Below are 8455 nucleotides of genomic sequence, written 5' to 3'. Positions count from 1 at the left end.
CTATCTTCCTTCCAAAAAGGCTATAGAATGGAATATTTCCTTTGGAAATATATATGATGCTGACATTTTTCATTAATTTAAGATTTTTCATCCAAAAATACATAATACTTTTCCGTTTGTTCAGATATTTTCAGATTTTCAATCTTTTTTATTTATTACTTTAAAATATTTTATTATTATTATTTTGGGGAGAGAGGGAGAGAGAGAGAGAGAAACAAACCGGCTTCCATATGCTGGCTCATTCCCCAAATGCCAATGGCTGAAGTAAGGTCAGACGAAAACTAGAGGCCAGGAACTCAATCCAAGTATCCCACATGGGCAGAACTAACAACTTGAGGCATCATTTTCTGCTTCCCAAGGTCTGCATTAGCAAAATGCTGAGGGAATTGGACCCAGGCACTCTGATATGGAAGGCATCATAACCATCATTGTCGCTCCCCCTCTTCGTGGAGGAACGACACAGGACCCTGCGCTGTTCTTTCGCCTGCTCGGCCCTCCCCGGGTTTGCTGCTGGTTCTTCCCAGGTTGGCTGCCGTCCCTTCCACCTCCGTGGAAGGGCGGTTCCCCCTGCCACCTTCCCTACTTCCGCAGGGGAGCGGCACACCGCCGGCCGGCTCTCTCGGGGGCTACACAGGTGTTCCTCAGGTGTTCCCCTTAGATGTTCCTGGTGCATGCCGTCTCTCTCCTCCTTTATAGTCCTCTTCCACCAATCCCAACTCTGCTACCCACACGCCGAGTACGCTGCTCTCCTCCAATCAGGAGCAAGTCCTGCAGCTTGTCAAGTTGGTGAGAGGCAGCTGGGTAGAAGCTGTTGCCTCCTCTCCCAGCGCCATATTGTGGGAGAGCAGATGCATAGAATAAGTCTTAACTCCAGTAACTTAGTCTAGTCCGAGTTGCTCCCCACAATCATCATCTTAATCTCCAAGCCAAACCACTTGCCCCTCAATATGTTTTTAAACCTTTTTTCAAATAGTTCCTTGTCTCTTTTATTACATCTGTTATGAAGCATTTTAGTATTTTAACTAGTTTTGTTGAAACAATTTTACACATTTCTAGGTTTAAGGGATTAATTACACATAATTTTTCATTAAGAGACTGATAGATCCTAGAAACGCACTCTGCTTTAAGAGAAGATATTTATACTATAGGCATTTTAGGGTTTGAGAATAGCTAAGGCAAATGTGCCAGAATAATTTTTACCAATAAATTATTTTTTTCTTTTTTCCTTTTCAGTAAACAAAGTAGATTTTTATAATAACTATGTCACTGTCTAATATAATACCACTATATATGAATGACTGTTTGTGGTGTCATTATTAAGCATCAAATGCTAATACAGGCTTGAAAAAAAATCCAAGTTAACAAAGAGAGGAAAACAATTGACAAACTAAAAACAGATGAAATGCTTATTTCTTAATCAGATGCAAATCTCCATAAATCCTGATTTGGTATTAAATGCTGACGAAAAGAAATTAAAACAGCTTATATTCTGGTATGAACTAGACTTATTAATTCAGTCACTTGGTCATTCATTCAATCATTTATGTATCAAATATTCATTAGTCATCTACTATGTATAAAACAATAGTCCTGGCTTCAGCTGTACTCATTTTAGCCCAGGATTTTAAAAAGTATCATATTATAAAAAACAAGTAAAATAAAACTTAATGATAAATGGTGATAATGAAAAACCAAATCAAGATAGAAGGATGCAGTATGGAGGAAATTAGGGTTAAATATTTGATTGGGCATTTCTAGGTCTCACTGACGAGTCATTTGGGTGAAGACCTGGAAAAAGGGAGAGAATATAAACCTTGAGGATTTTGGGGAGAGGGGCCAGAATTCCATGCAAAAAAAATAAGCAACGGAAATTATGATGTTTTCTTTGAATTGGTGCTCACACTATTTATTAGTTCCATTTGTTGTACTTTAAGGTCTTTTCATTTTCCAAAGGCATCACCACAGTGATTGTTTCCAGATGCTCTGACACCAACTTCCTTGGAAGGCTTTCAGTTCCTCCTCGCAGATTACATTGGGGAGTTTGCTGTCAATAACTTGTGTTTCTAACTGCATTGGAACTAGGTGTCTGGTGAATACCGAGTCTTAATCTTTGAAGATTTGTTTTTCTTAATTTGTATGAGAGCTAGAGGGCCAAAATGGGAGCGAGACAGAGAGAGAATGTTTCCATCCACTGGTTCACTCCCCAAATGCTTATTAACAGCGGGAGCTGGGCTTAGATAAAAGCCAGGAGCTGGGAAAGCAATCCAGGTCTCCCCTTTTGGTTGCAGACATCCAACCACTTGAGCATCACCACTCCCTTCCAGGGTCCACATCTGCAGGAACTTGGAGTCAGGAAGCAAATGCAGGCACTCTGGCTGGTGTCTTAATCTTTATGAAGCTAGATTTTATTTCTTTCAAACTTGCTTCAGTGTAGGCAGCCTTTGGACAAGTCAAGGCCAATCTTGGCTTGTGGAATTCCTGGGATAAGAAAGTCACATAATCCCTTCCTGAAGGAGGATGCTGATCAAGAACACTCTGTTAAAATTATCTGTGTTACCAGAGGCCCGGTAAGCTGCTTGCGTATGTTGTTATCTTTTGTGCTTCTTTGAGCTGTAGCTGGTTGTGTATAAATATTGCTGAGACACTGGAATAAATGAGCCTTGATCAGTCCTTTGTCTTGGCTCCATTCTCTGCGCCCTTGTCCCTCTTTACATTCCCACTCCCTCCTTCAGGTTCCGTTCAACTGGTGCGGCTGGACCACATATTTCAGTTTTATTTATCCAGAGGTAGAGCTTCAAGATACTTATGGTAGATGTCATTGTGTTTGTGGTAAATCACTGATTAGAATCTTTTTATTACATAATATAAAACTAGTAACGTCATTGTTTTCTGGAAGAAAATATGCAAGCATCACTACCTAGAATTCAGAGGCTTAGATTTATTAAAGAACTATGTCACTGAAGTGTTGGTGAATTATTTTCCTCTCTTAAATTTGGATTTAAGGTGAAAAAAATTTTTTATTATTATTTGGAAATTTACGTCTTTATGCGCAAACATTTGGTCCCGTGATTTTGAGAGACAAGACCAAAGCAAGCAGACATATTTGCCTGCATTCCCTGAGACACATGACAATGGGAGATAAAGGACCTCAAGGCATTGTTTGAATTTGGTGCATGGATGCGTCTTACAATAGTAGCCACTTCTTAATCCTTTATAAGTGGGAAGCTGTTCAAGTTAAGAGATCTTGGAAGAGGGTGAGTGTGGCTACATTATGAAAACATATTTTTAGCTACTTGTTGAAGAAATAGACACTGAATGAGAAAACTATACGATCACTGCTTGCTATAGTTCTATGATCATATGAGAACTTCATCTCAATAAAGGGTTCAGCAACCATTCTTCTGTGATCATACATTGGTGAATACTCCCTAGGCAGTGTGCGGAGAAGTCAGGGCATGGTTGACATTGTAAAGCTTAGGGAGGAGTTACCTGTGAGAATGATGGATGCCCCTGCTTCACACTAAAGGATATGAGACCTATTAGAAAGAATACCCACAGAGAGTCCTGTGTGAGAAAAAGAGATGACATCAAATAGATCTTATAATTAGCATGTGTACTTATATGTGGCCCAAATTAATTTTGGCATTTAAGTGCATTCTATTTTATTGACTTGTAAGTTACCTAAAACTTATCAATGGGTTTAATACTGACCCCACTTTAAAAACCCATGGGATTTCATTACTTTAAATTCACAGCATCTCTACTTTTTTCTGAAAAGGCATTGCCATATGCAGCAAATTTTAATATTGCTTTAAAAATCGTTTCATGAGATTACCTATTATTGATAAAACTGAGCCTTTTAAGAAAATAAAAATTAAAATGCCACAGAATTAGAACACAAAAGTGGAGAATCATGAATTCCAACTTGGAGTCAATCTACAAAAAATTTCAATGGTTCTAAAACAGAAGTCAGTACCATCAACAAAAATGGAAAAACCACCTATTTTTGGAAATAAAGGTTTACTGGAGTAGAGCCACTCCCACTCATTTATGTATTCTTTATGAAAGTTTCACACTTTGTGATCAGAACTGAGTATTTGCTGAAGACCAATATGGTCTTTAAAGCCGGCAGCTTTACTACCTGGTCCCACAGGGAAAATTTTTTCTTATTCATGTTCTAGAATATCTCATCATATTTGCTTCCTTGGATAAAAATTCTACCTTTAGAGATTTTATTAGCAATTATTATTTATTAACACATACTTGTTAGTGTCTATGGGAACAATTTTTGTTTCTCCCCCGTTTTTTTTCCCTGACAGTGATATTCTGTGTGCCATATAATGTTATTTTTCACACTATATTTTCTTATGGTTTTTCCCAGGATTTTTTCCCTTGCACTCCATATCTTCTTTCACAGCTCTCTTATCAGATAGTCAAACATCCTGACAACCTATTCTTCTCTGAAGTAGGGAGAAACTCATGTATAGTGCCTATGATTCTGTTATCATAGATCATGAACCAAAAATACAAATACTGCTCTTCAATGTTATCTTTCTAGTGTGTGCACATCATTGTATCTCTTCTATGCTGTGATTACAACTTAAGAGAGACTTAAAATTCATTCTTCCTATATCTTTCACCTTCTACACCACCAAAGACAGCAATATTTATCAGGTTTTTAAGATTCATTGCCAAGTGAAACATCATGGAAATCATCCCAAACCCTTGAAAATATTTTTCCATGATGATTTGTCCTGAAAGGAGCCATGTTACATTATCTCCAAATCAGCATTAACACTAAATTATAGAAATAAAAAATTGCAATACAGTTTTATTTGAACCAGCTTGATGTCTTCATATTAAGTATTCTCTTTGTTTAACACTACCTGGCTCTAAAATTAAAATACCAAAAGACAGAGAGGGAGAGAGAGAGAGAGAGAGAGAAAGAGAGAGAGAGAGAGAGAGGCAGCCAGTGGTCTTTTCTGCTTCTTTCAGAAATTCTCCTTTAATGTTTCCTTATTTTCTTTCCATGTACTTTCTCTTGCACTTGGGAAAAATTCATTTCACAAAGAGCTTCTTTGCATGTCTGTCTTCTCTGAATATCTTGGAATGGAAGCTCCTTGGAGGGAGGACCTGTATCTTTTACACATTAAAAACCTGACACAAAATGAGCCCTAAATAAATGTTAAAACATCATTAGACCAAACACTTCAATCATTCTTTGTTTTGAACAAGAGGATTGGGGAGTTGGTGACAGCTGGGGTCTACTAGCGATGTCAATACCTTTGGGTATCTTTGTCAAGCTACAGCCCGAGGCCCCTTCTGTTGAAGAGATAATAGAAAATATTAAAAGTGCTGACAGGTGTCTTAAGCAAGAAAGGAAAAAGAAATAAAGGAAAGCGCCTATGGGGTAGAACATTTGAACAATAGTTTGTCAGGGAGAGAAGAAAAAAGTCATTCAGTGGAAATTTTTTTTTCAACTTTGTGTGAAAGATAAACAAGTGTTTTAATTAGGCTTAAAGAAAGAATGCACATTATTTTGAACAAAGAACAGAATTACTGGCAAAATGATGCTTTATAGACTGGGAACTGATGCCTTAATATGAAGTAGTCAAGACTGCTGAATATTAGGAAACAGATTCCTTAAATATGGAAAACATGAATTCTGAGAGATATCTGGGATGTGTAAGGACAGCATATATACCTGAAGAAGGATTGTGAACAATATGAGGAAATTACTAGTGCAGAAAGAAAATTAAGGAAGAAAAACATTGTCCTTGCAATTTGTTTTTAATTTCAGAACTAATATAACACAGCTGGGAGTCAGAAATGGAGGAAGAGTTGGTGCTTGTGTGTGAGAAGAGGGAACTTAATAAACATTTTAGCTAACATAAATATAGAAAGGTTCCCCTTCTCCCTTATTTTTCTTACAATATTTGCAGGTGAATATAACAGGTTTTCTCATAAAAATCAAATACACATTCAAGACATGAGAGTGAAAATTTAAAATAAATAATAATCTTGAGGTCATAGCTTTTCACTTGACATGATGATAGAATCTGTGTACATGTCTAAGATAAAGCAGTTCCTCCTACCACTATATCCCGTTTTAGCTCTATCTGCCTCATAGAAGTAGATCTTTACTTTAACCTTACAACAGAAGCTAACAAATTTAATTGCCAATTAAGAATAAGGCTCAGAACTACTATCTAGATAAGGTGGATTTTCTCTCATCTATCTATATATCAATCTATCTATCATCTGTCACTTCTCTAAAATATAGAATTTATTTTTAATATTCAAAGTTTACATTTAAGAAAACAAAAAAATAGTTTTATTGGCATGTACTTGGGTCTTTAGAATTTGATGGTTAAATTATTCCTTGTTGCTTAAGGTCTTGCTGACAGAAATACAAAAATGTAGTATGTCTTGATAATCAGTTAAATGAGAATTGTTGAATTTTCACGTGTATTTCTAGCTGAAGAAAATCATGTCTGATTACAATCTGCAAATTTTCATATTCTGGATTAATTTTTTGCCAACAAATAAATGTCAGGTAATTGTGAAAATGCAATTTTTATGTATGAATTCCCTGTGGAGTAACAACCAATCTGGCATCAACAGGAAAAGGTAATGAGAAGTGTAATTACCTGATATAAATGGATTTGGTGGTGGCTTTTTTCCATTTGAAAATACCACCTGTTTCTATTCTCATTTCTAGGCCTCCCAGGCACGATGCACTGTCTGGATCTGAGTCTTGAGATAGCACCTAGCTGTTAAGTTATAGACAAGGCTTGCAATTCATAAAACTAATAAAGATGCTATAAATTAAAGTTAAATATTGAAATGTTAAGTAATTGAAAATGTATAATTTTGGTAAATACTGAAAGTTAACCTTAATAGGTACATGAAGATGTATACTCTTATATTGGTATTTTCTTAAATAGAGAGTCAAGTTTACAATATAGATTGAAAGGAGAAATAAAACATGGAACAATAAAACCATTTGGTTAATAAGTACAATTGAGAGTTTGACAAATTTCTCTTGTCAAATGAAGCTAGGTTGCATATTCTTCAAGTTCCATACATTTTTGGCGTTTTAATTTTCCCCTATGCACTTGCTAAAAGTGAAGCTCCTTCATCATACCTTGTAATATTTGGATGGCAGCTTCTCTGGAAACAAGTATAAACCAGATTTCCAATGACAGATAAGTAGAAGTGCCCTTGAAATTTACAAAACATAAAATTTATTATTTCATACTTTTTGGTTAATAAGTTAAGTGATACTGCCATTCCATTCCTTCAGTAGGATGACAAAAGCTCCGTTTCATGATTTGGAGTCAGAGTAAATATCTGTGCTTATTTAACCCTCCCTCCTTTTTGAAAATAGTTATGAACACAGAAAAGTCAACTATTTCACCAAGTAGAGAATTTGATGTGAATGAAATAATTAACATTCATGGAATTCTGCATATACATTTGTAATGCAGGACATTTTCCTGCAGCTATGCTTTGATAGTCTTCTAACATTAAAATTCCACAAAGTAAACTGAGCACAATAGTAGGAGTAAAATTTCACAGTTCAATTAGGAATCTGTTTGTACATTTAGCTCATTTGCCTTTCTGAAGAAGCACTTTAGCAAAGACCACATCACATAAGGTTTTATGTTTTAAATGAATCTGATTACAAATGAAAAAAATGAGTTAACTTTAGTAAATAACTTTGAATAATAAACATGATATCTCTAAAAGTTGAATGTGAAAAGATTGTAAAGTTTGTTCTCTGATGAAATTTTACTTAGCTAGAATCTCAATGGATATAATAATCCTTAGAAATATTTCCCAATGCCTTCCAGTCCCATTTCTCATATATGGTCATTAGGTAGGTGTCTATTAAATGCATGAAAATAATTAATTATGTGGATTTATCCCCCCACCTGTGTATTTGATGATCTCCTCTCCATCTCCATAGATGACAGCCACCTGTGAAAACAGTCATTCCCTTTAACATTCAGTCAAACTTAATGTTCTCCCCTGTGAAAAATTAGACATATTATGTTTTCAACAATGATAAATGCTACTACCCCAACTCCCATTTCATCTTTCTCTCTCATGTTACTCTATCACTCTCCTCTCATTTCCCCCAATTTTTTTCATTTTTTTAATTTAATAGACCAAGAGACAGACAGAAAGATTTCCCCCATCATCGGGTACACTCCTCAAATGCCCCTAACAGTCAGGACTGGGCAAGAAATGAATTCAAGAGCCTAGATCTCTGTCCAAATCTCCCATGTGGGTGGAAGGAATCAAGTACTTTAGACATCACCTGCTAACTTACAGTGTGCACATTAACAGGAAGCTGGATTGGAAGCAGATTAGCCAAGATTCAAAGCAGAGATGTGGACTTCTCAATTAGTGGTTTAACTGCTGTACCACATGCCCACATCTTAGCCAA

Source organism: Oryctolagus cuniculus, chromosome 2, assembly GCF_964237555.1.
Source record: "Oryctolagus cuniculus chromosome 2, mOryCun1.1, whole genome shotgun sequence".
Taxonomy (NCBI): Eukaryota; Metazoa; Chordata; class Mammalia; order Lagomorpha; family Leporidae; genus Oryctolagus; species Oryctolagus cuniculus.
The sequence above is the reverse complement of the archived record's forward strand: the minus strand, read 5'-3'. Positions refer to the sequence as shown.